The 10,000-nt window shown below is 42.9% G+C and overlaps 1 protein-coding gene across 1 annotated transcript in view; it reads left to right on the top strand.

Annotated features, from left to right (window-relative positions):
* The window catches only part of ankfn1a (ankyrin repeat and fibronectin type III domain containing 1a), a gene marked incomplete at its 3' end in the record, with an annotated part of 151,354 nt that overhangs the window by 61,217 nt on the left and 80,137 nt on the right, over nucleotides 1-10,000 (top strand). The window lies entirely within an intron of this gene.

The raw sequence follows: 10,000 nt of genomic DNA, 5'->3' as shown, positions 1-10,000 counted from the left end.
GTACCTAAGACTGGTTTCATCATGAAGTGCAGTCTAGAAGGGTCCAAGACTGGTCTCATGAAGTGCAGTCTAGAAGGGTCCACTGTACCTAAGACTGGTTTCATCATGAAGTGCAGTCTAGAAGGGTCCACTGTACCTAAGACTGGTTTCATCATGAAGTGCAGTCTAGAAGGGTCCACTGTACCTAAGACTGGTCTCATGAAGTGCAGTCTAGAAGGGTCCACTGTACCTAAGACTGGTTTCATCATGAAGTGCAGTCTAGAAGGGTCCACTGTACCTAAGACTGGTTTCATCATGAAGTGCAGTCTAGAAGGGTCCACTGTACCTAAGACTGGTCTCATGAAGTGCAGTCTAGAAGGGTCCACTGTACCTAAGACTGGTCTCATGAAGTGCAGTCTAGAAGGGTCCACTGTACCTAAGACTGGTCTCATGAAGTGCAGTCTAGAAGGGTCCACTGTACCTAAGACTGGTCTCATGAAGTGCAGTCTAGAAGGGTCCACTGACTGGTTTCATGAAGTGCAATCTAGAAGGGTCCACTGTACCTAAGATGGTTTCCTAAGGTTTCCATACCTTCGTGAACCCTTCCATGTCATCGCGGAGGAGATAAGTCAGTTTCTCCATGAGGAACCACAGTCATTACCTCCTTGTACCAATCATCCAGTGTGTCTATGAATCCAAAGCTTGAGTGTACTCTTTCTCGCTGTGTATAACAGTATTCCAACTCATTTTAGCGTTGTGCCTGGTCCTTGCACTGGATACCTTAGCTGCCAGTACACACTGGAGAGGTGACAAGTTCAAATTATATCCAATCAAGGTGTCCAGCTCATTCTTCACGAACAACCAGTCTTTCTCAAGTATACTTGATAAAGACCATTACGGGTCGAAGCGTTGTATGTCCTGCCTGCTGTGATTGTGAATAAACGTGCCTGGAGCATTACAAAGTGAGTTGTGAGCCCGAACTTGTTTTTTTAAATCCACTTGCCGACTCTTCACATTCTAGAGCATGTCTAAAATAAATGTCAGAGCCGAAATCGACATGTAAATATGAAATAAATGCTTAAACAGGTGTAATGTTAGAGACCACAGAAGTGAACGTTTCAAGCATGTTTTCTCAACTCGCTGTTTTCTGCAAGACATTACTCTATAAGCCATATCTCCGAAACTGCTGGGTCAAACTGAACAACCAACATGTCAATTTGAAGCTACGATTCCCTGCTTTCACATGACATGAAAAATAAAATAACGGACGCGAAAAACGCGCCCAGTGTGCAACCACCTTTAGCTCAAGTCAGAAACGGTCACATTATGTGCATTCGTACCAACTTCTGTGTCACATTTATATACAGTCACAGTAAGCAGGAGAGCTGAGACCAAGCTTGCGTCTCAGTAGAGGTGTATATTTGTATAATGGACTACTCCGAGTTGTTCTGAGTTGAATTTGTACGCCCTTAGAGTTAATTATAAACATAATGTTAGGATGTTACGGTGTGGTTCGGAGTCCCAGAGATAGAACATCATTACAAACAAAGACCCCTGGGCGGGCCTTGTTGGTGTCATGGCATGACTCGATAAAAAAAAGAAGAAACTGAGACTCTTGCTTTATGCTTTTTAAGTCTTAAAACATTTTGGCTTGACGTCGAAATAAAACAAAATGTCTTCTCAATTTTCTGAAAAACCTCATGTTTCTGTATCAATGGTGCTCAATATTTCATGTCAAGGACCCCAAACATGATATGTACGTAATTGGCCACCGACCCCCATCTGGAAATATGTTGTTCCAGGGACATCTCAGAAGCAAACATTTGAGTAAAAAACATTCACTCTGAAATAATATACAAGCTCGTAAAGCGTGGCACTCTAGCTTGTAGATCTGCTATTTTTCAATAGCTAAAGTATAACACAATGCTTCCAACACCAAAAGGGGTTCCCGCCCAAAATGGGTTTAAAAAAAATGAAACTGAGACTATCTCTTGCTTTATGCTTTTCAAGTCTTACCTATATTTCTGCTACAGCCAGCACCATGCAGCATCCCCCACTCTGGACATGCACAACTGCTCTCAGTGCTCTCTAATTAATTAAACAGTTAGATATACCGTCACCACGCTAATTATCCACAAAACCTACCGCCAACCAACCAACCAACCAATTCTTCCTGTCATTCACTCTACCTAGTGCCTAGCAAGCCCCCAGGGTTGAAGCACTCGGCCCTGCTGGTTTCAGCTGTTGCAATTCCAGACCCGCTTTAATTACTTCATGACTAGCATTAAATGACTATAGTACTTAATGACTAGTATTAAAATGTTATTGTCTTTTGTGTCCAATGTAGTTCATAAAGTTAACATAACTAGAACTACATGCATTTGAAATTACATTTCAGGATTCCAATAAAAAAAAAGTTGCAAATAGCATTATTCACGTTTTCAATTCAAATATAGCAAAAATAGCTGATCTACGCGTTTTGAGCGTTTTGAGTAGATTGGCTATTTGTGCTATACAACAGTAATATTCAATCTGCATGGCCGTCTGGAGTGAGTGTGGAACAATAGTTGCCCTCTCCATCGTCAAAGTCGCCCCCCCTCTATGGTGCCTATACCTCCCCTCTTTCTCTATAGCTCTATATTGTATTCCCTGCCCCTCCCCCAACCACAACCCCCCCGTCCCCGTCCCCCCACCCCCGTCGCCGTCCCCCCACCCATGCCCCCCCGTCCCCCCACCCATGCCCCCCCGTCCCCCATCACCTGTTGGTTCTCAATGGGAGCCATGGAAACAGTGCTCTGGGTCCCCGGCAGTGGGTGGACCAGCCTCTATAGTGCACCGCCGGGTTGCCGCATGCAGCGTCTCGCGTGGCGGGCTGAGAGATTAATCGTCACCGTTGTTTTGGAATGTGAGAGCAATATTTTCCTCTGTGTGTGTGTGTGTGTGTGTGTGTGTGTGTGTGTGTGTGTGTGTGACTGTGCGTTCGTGCGTGGGTGTGCATATAGGGGTGATGAGTAATTTGTGCAGTTGATTGAAACCTCTCAGTATTAACGACATGTCATTAATTGTGTTAATTGCAGGTTAACAGTTTACTGTACATACTGTATGCTGATTGGCCGAATAGCGAAACGCTCTGCATCGTGACACCCCCCCCCCCCCCCCCCCCCAGTCGTCTGTACTTGTTACATTCCTTCTTTTTGAGGGGCGCTTGCCCCTCCCATATTCAGCTATTAGTTTAGATTTTCATCTTACACAAACATTACATTTCCGTTGACAATGAAGGGAGAATTTACGTCGTATGTCCAGGGCAAGCAAATCGATATTTTTGTCCTACACACAAAGATTAACACATTTTGACCTGCGATCAGATTAAAAAAATGTCTTCTACATCCTATTAATCAAATCTCGTAATTGGCACCGTTGGATACATGAGATGATCTCGTAATAATATGGTACAGACAAAGTTATAATGTGTAGTATAGTAGGTATATAATGTTCCATCATGGCTGTCATTCAGTGTCATTCGTATATTTCACAAACCACGATGATAGCCGGTTTGACATGGCTGTTCAAAACTGCTAATTTAGTATAAAGAAACAGGTCACAGCTGTGGGTTTGAGGTGCTAAATGTTGCAACACATTTCATAAAGTGCTATGTACACAAACATAATGCGATGTGTGCACACAGTACAGTAATTACTTGTGTCTGCCAAAAATAAACTATACCGTAATCCCCTAGGATTGGAAAATTATTATTATTATTATTATTACAAAGATGAAGGTTAATTTGGCCGGTATAGAAATGCAATTAATGTGGCCGGTATTGAAATGCAATTAACAGCTGTATGTGACAAGCAAGTGATGTGACGTTAACCCATCCCGGAGCGGGAACCCCTTTGGGTGATTTAAGCATTTAGCTATTGAAAAATAGCAGATCTACAAGCTAGCACCGAGTGCCGCGCTCCGAGCTTGTAGGTCTGGTATTTTTGAAAAATCGTGAAAATGTGTCGCATATTTGGACGTTTTTAACTCACATCTTTGCTTCTGGGTGAGGTCCCTGGAACAACATATTTTCTGATAGGGGTCGGCGGCCAATTACATATAATTGTTGGGGTCCTTGACATGAAATAGTTTGAGAACCACTGACACATAGAAACACAGGTTTTTCAGTAAACTGTCAGGATTTAGAAGACATTTGTATAGAATCTGTGCTCAGGTCTACAGTAAATGGGTTATAGGACATTGTTTTTGTCTCTCCTTTCTACCAAACACTGAGGTGACAGACAGGATGTTCAATCAACACTAGCATGACTGAGAGGTGACCTTTTGAGATTTTGAAGTTGATTGTCTTTGTTTCAGAAGGTTTCCCTTCCATGACCATAATCATCCATCGTCATTCCATCATCTCATAATTTTTTTGACATCTGAAACATTTTTGTAGTATGAATTATGAATTTAAGCACTTCTGACTGTCACCGTTTTACTTCAGCCATACTATAGAGCGTCGCAGTCCCTCCCCCTTTCAGAACAACGAGTGGCCCAGGAAATAAATAGGCATTTCTTAAAGTATTTATTTAAAGACGGTTACGCCGTAAGAAGAAAAACAAAACAAATAGTGTTGTCTCCTGCCTTTATTTTCTTCTTTCTAATGATTTGATCGGCCCAAAATATTGTGTTCATTGTCATGATTTGTCACGATCCGAGTTGGCTTTGTCCGCGGCGTAACCGTCTTTAAATAAATACTTTAAGAAATGCCTATAGGAAAATGAACGGCGATTTCTTTTCCGGGTCTCTCGAGGGGGCGGGACTGCGACGCTCTATAGTGTTAGTAGTGGGCGTATTTTTCTGGACCACTGAAAAATATGCCATTCATTATTTTCCCCCATAAATATTTTAACAAATTAAAATATACATTTTAAAATAATGAATGAATTAACTTTTATAAAAAATAAAATAATTGATGTAAAAATGTATATAAATTATTTTAAGCGTAGAATCTAATATTGATATCAATTATTTTAAGCCTATAATCCAAGCCATCCAGGATCCTGGTGAGTCACCATCATAAACCTTGGACGTTTTGTAAATATGACTTTGGGCATACTTATACCTACTATATCTGCACTTTTCCGTCCAAATGACCGCTGTTCCCCCGCAAGCAACCTCCCTCTCGACTGGAGACCCATTGTTCAAGGCTAAATGGGTCATTTGCATTCCAACTACTTCCACGTGTAGGCAAAGGCAAACTTACATTACGAATGTAGCCTAATCACAACTTGTAGGCTAAATGTTGTTTTAGAGGTTATAGGCTATTTGGTTATATGCGGTTTGTAGAAATAATGAAATGCTGACTTTATTTTTCGGAGGGCACGCTAAAAACCGGCATTATAGCCTGCTGATGTGGATTGTTCCACAGCCTATTCTGGCATATAAATATCGCCAGCTCTTTCAAATCCGGATCATGTTTTTTTTTAGGCTGTTTTCAATATATCCTGCAGAAGGCAACCTGTTTGCCGAAACGTTGAAACGTTGGAAGTATTTCGTCTGACTCTGAGCAATGTGCCTGGCTCTGGCAATAACGTGTGGTAGCCTATTGTATTGGCTCAATACAAAGTCGGACAGTGTTTGCTGCGCAAGGGTATTCAATATACTGTAGCACTCACACCGTCGCTATAATTATACTTTGGTAAGCTGAAATGAAAAAGAATAAATAACTTGAGTTGTCATGTCGTGTTGACCAGCCAGCCGGTCACAATGTTGTCATTGAAAACACTAAATTGCTTTGCTTATTACAAAATGTAATTATAATAATAATACGAAAGAAACCAGAAAATTTTTAATGAAAAGATCATCTCAATTACGATTCTAGTTGTGCACACATGCAGGCTGTAAAGGGATTGGATTAGATGAGCTCCCATATCTCTCAGCAAGGCCTTACATTCAGTGCCGGGATTATCTCCATAATTCAATTGATACTTTGCAAATGCAGCAATTACAATGCGGGACACTCACATTTTACAGTCAAATATTAATAATATCATCAGCAGCACGAATGTGCGAGCGTCTGGAAGTGCTGTTTCAGTCTCTCTCTCTCTCTCTCTCTCTCTCTCTCTCTCTCTCTCACTCTCTCTCTCAGTCCCAGTTTCAAATGCATTAAAAAACTCACAGTGCACATTGTGAGCTTGTAGATCATCCGTTTTCAAATAGGGGAGGTCTATATTGTAGGGCTGAAGTAGTTAATGTATGTCTTGTGAGTCATCGAATAGTCTTCAAATAAGTCTTCAAAAAATTGTTCTTTCAAAGTCTTTCAAATAATTGTAGTGGTGTGGAAAGTACTCTTTTTTTTTTGCCCACTCAATTCAATAGGAAGAAAGAATAGAAGAGAGATAGACAGGTGGGCTCCGTGGAGGGGTCTGCTCCACAACTGTCCAGGTCGAGCTCTGTGAGGCCTGGTCCACGGTCACACTTCTGATGGGCTCCATGAAGAGGCCTGGGTCCACGGTCACACTTCTGATGGGCTCCATGAAGAGGCCTGGTCCACGGTCACACTTCTGGTGGGCTAGATGAAGAGCCTGGTCCACGGTCACACTTCTGATGGGCTCCATGAAGAGGCCTGGTTTACGGTCACACTTCTGATGGGCTCCATGAAGAGGCCCTGGTCCACGGTCACACTCGGCAGTCAATTGGGGGTAAATATTAGAGGTGTGAACTGCGACGGGGAGGACGAAAAGAGACTCCGGGGAGAGATTCCTCGGATGTTGGGTTAGTGGCAGGCCTTACTGGAGCCTTTATAGTGTATATTACAAGCACTGCTGGAGACAAACCCACACAATGTACGATTATGGTATTTAGCAGATACACAACACAGGTGCAGGTTTTGGCGGGAGGTTCCCCTTACTCAATCCCAACCTTATGACTTTGTCGGGACAGAAAGCATTTTTGCATACTGTAAACGCACTGGTATTCTATTTGGTTTGTAGGGATCGATGAGTTCTTTGAGATATTGTGGTGCCTGACCATTGAGGGCTTTGTAGGTGAGGAGAAGAATTTTGAACTCCATTCTGTATTCAACCGGGAGCCAGTGTAGGGAGGCCAGTGAAGGAGTGATATGGTCTCTTCTTCTGGTACCTGTCAGCACACGCGCCGCAGCATTTTGAACTAGCTGTAGACTGCAGCCTGATAATAGCGAGTTGCAGTAGTCCAGCGTTGCGGTAACAAATGCGTGGACAAGTTTTTCTGCGTCATTTTTGGACAGGATGTGCCTAACCTTTGCAATATTACGCAGGTGAAAAAAGGCAGTCTTTGAGATTTGCTCTTTGAGCAGTGTGCATCAGCTCCAATGCACAGCAGATAGAGCTCTGCTGCTCTGCCGCTCACAGAGTCCATATGTTACGTAACCGTCTTATTAGCGGAGAGAGAGAGAGAGAGTTGTTTCTCGTGCAGCATGCCTTGACAGTCGAAGGCGTTCTAGGGGCAGAGCCGGCAGGAAAGAACGGAGAGAAAAAAAGAAAGAACGTGACGCTAAAAGCTATTGAAGTCGCAAACCGCTCGGGGATGAAAAGCGAAGGGGGAGGGGGGGGGGGGCTTCTTCTTCTCAGAACCGCCCCGCTTAGCAGCGGAAGTCTAATTGGTCTAATTCAAGAGATGTTTTTTCCTAAATGAAAACCATAGAGAGGTGTTCATTCTCGAGGTCGGCTGAACCTTTGACTATAGCCTGGAAGAAGCCTTTCTAACCAAAGTGCTGAAGTATCAGCAGCTAATGCAGACCATCTCACAACTAGGCTACAGATGTAAACTTTTAGTTTTTTATCTTTGGCAGCCTAGGGCATGTGCATGAGTTGGTTGTGAGGGGCTTACAAATGGCCGGCCTTTCCAAAAGGAGAGCCAAGCAGTTAGCGAGGTATTGCTCAGTTTCAGCCATTATAGGAAGCCACTCAATTTGGAGGAGGCGTTGTTTCCTTTATCCATGATTTATGTCTGGCTGCCCTGTGTCCGACAATGTCAGCTGTACTGTATGTAACGATGCTTTGCCGTCCATGCACGTTGTAACTGGCTGCTCTCCCACTGTCAAACTGCACTGGCAGTGTCCATGTCCTTTGTACAAGGTATTCTTGTACTTCTCATTATGTGGACATAAATAAATGTGTGTGTGTGTGTGTGTGTGTGTGTGTGTGTGTGTGTGTGTGTGTGTGTGTGTGTGTGTGTGTGTGTGTGTGTGTGTGTGTGTGTGTGTGTGTGTGTGTGTGTGTGTGCGTGTGTGCATGTTGCATGTATTAATCAACATGTTGAAAAAGGTGGAGAGGTGCAGGTGGAGGCAAATGGAATTAACAGAACTCCTTGGAAAGGACTGGGGAAGAGATGGACAGAGACAGAAATGATTATAGGAACAAAGCAAACACACGACCACATAATAACCCAAAGAAATGAAGTATAGGCCTATACTGTACATACAGTATACAGCAAATATATATACACTCATTCAATATAGGGAAACCGTCTCAAGATAGATGCCGTCTGAGCGCGGGGGTATGGTATAGTGCACATAGCCTTGAACGCCAAGATCAAGTGTAATATTCGCTCTCGTATTTACATGTTATGAATAAAATGATCTCAAGCTATTATTAGCTTGCGCACACATTAGATTAGATTAGATTGCACGCACGGACAGTTGAACGATTCCTCCGCCCCTATACATTATCCTCCTCTCCTCTCCCCTTCATGCTTCTTCTTCTAGACTCTCCTTTCATCTATCCTCTCAGCCTCCTCTCCATTCATCTTTTCTGCTCCCCCCCCCCCCCCCCCCCCCCACCCCCCCCCCAGCCAGCGCTGCCATAACGTTATTTGCCGTTAAAAAGTTCCCGAAGGCTTTCTCAGAATGTGCTCTGCAATACGGGCGAGTACAGCACGCACAGCTGGCTCTCGCCCCGCGTTGATTTGCGGACCTCGTTGTCTTGTCGTCGTCGTCGTGTCCACCTTTTTTTAATCTTTTTTTAACCCATTGAAACGGGGGGAGGTGTCCGTGAATAGCAGACCGTAAAGCAAGCTGCTATTTTTTTTTAACACGTTTGAAGGAAACCTTGAAATTGGGTTTAAACGAGGCATTTGTAAGAAAGAGCCTCGGGGGGTCTTCGGGTCATTCAGGACGTACGTACTGTACATACAATTCTTTTTGGGGGTCCTTGACCCCCAAAAAGGTTGATATGAGCACCACTGACACATAGAAACACATAGGGTTTCTCAGAAAACTGTCATTTTTGTAGAATCTGGTCTCAGGTCCTATAAATAATATTAATAATAAAACTTTATTGCATAGCACCTTCCGTGACATGAAACGCAGCTCAAAGTGCTTTACAGAAACTCTTCTCCCTTCTGGCTCCAAAACTGTGGAATGCACTTCCCATTGCAGTCAGAACTGCAGCATCACTCCCAATCTTCCGCCGTAGTCTGAAAACCCACCTTTTTAGACTCCATCATGGCCCATAGCACTTACCCTACCCCCTTAGATAGCATTTCTGTAGACTTAGATAGCATCTGATACAGACTTATAGCATGTTATGTAGACGGCACTATAATTGCATTGTATATAGTCATAGCACGCCATAGTACATATGTACAGTATAGCATAGTAGTATATATATATAGTTTATATGTATAGTCTCATAATATAGATATTCCACTGTTACTTTCTTAGCTTACGCATGTTTTATGATAAATGCTTTTTTGTGATGTATTCCCATGCTTTTGTTCTTGCTTATTGTAAGTCGCTCTGGATTAAGAGCGTCTGCTAAATGCCTAAATTGTAAATTGTAAATTGTACGGAGCAATGGAGGGAGGGAAAAAAAGGAGAGAGAAACGAGGCATAAAACATTCAAATAACGGCAGTAATGCAATACAGCGAGGACATGAATAACAAGGAATTTAAATGGATGGAAGGAGTGAGTGGTATAATTATTATAGATAGAAAATGCATGTATTCTCTTATCGTGCACGTTGCATTGTGGTCGAGCTCCCTCTTAGTGTGGAA

The sequence above is a fragment of the Protomyctophum parallelum genome, assembly GCF_964188405.1.
Source record: "Protomyctophum parallelum genome assembly, chromosome: 17".
Taxonomy (NCBI): domain Eukaryota; kingdom Metazoa; phylum Chordata; class Actinopteri; order Myctophiformes; family Myctophidae; genus Protomyctophum; species Protomyctophum parallelum.
The sequence above is the reverse complement of the archived record's forward strand: the minus strand, read 5'-3'. Positions and strand labels throughout refer to the sequence as shown.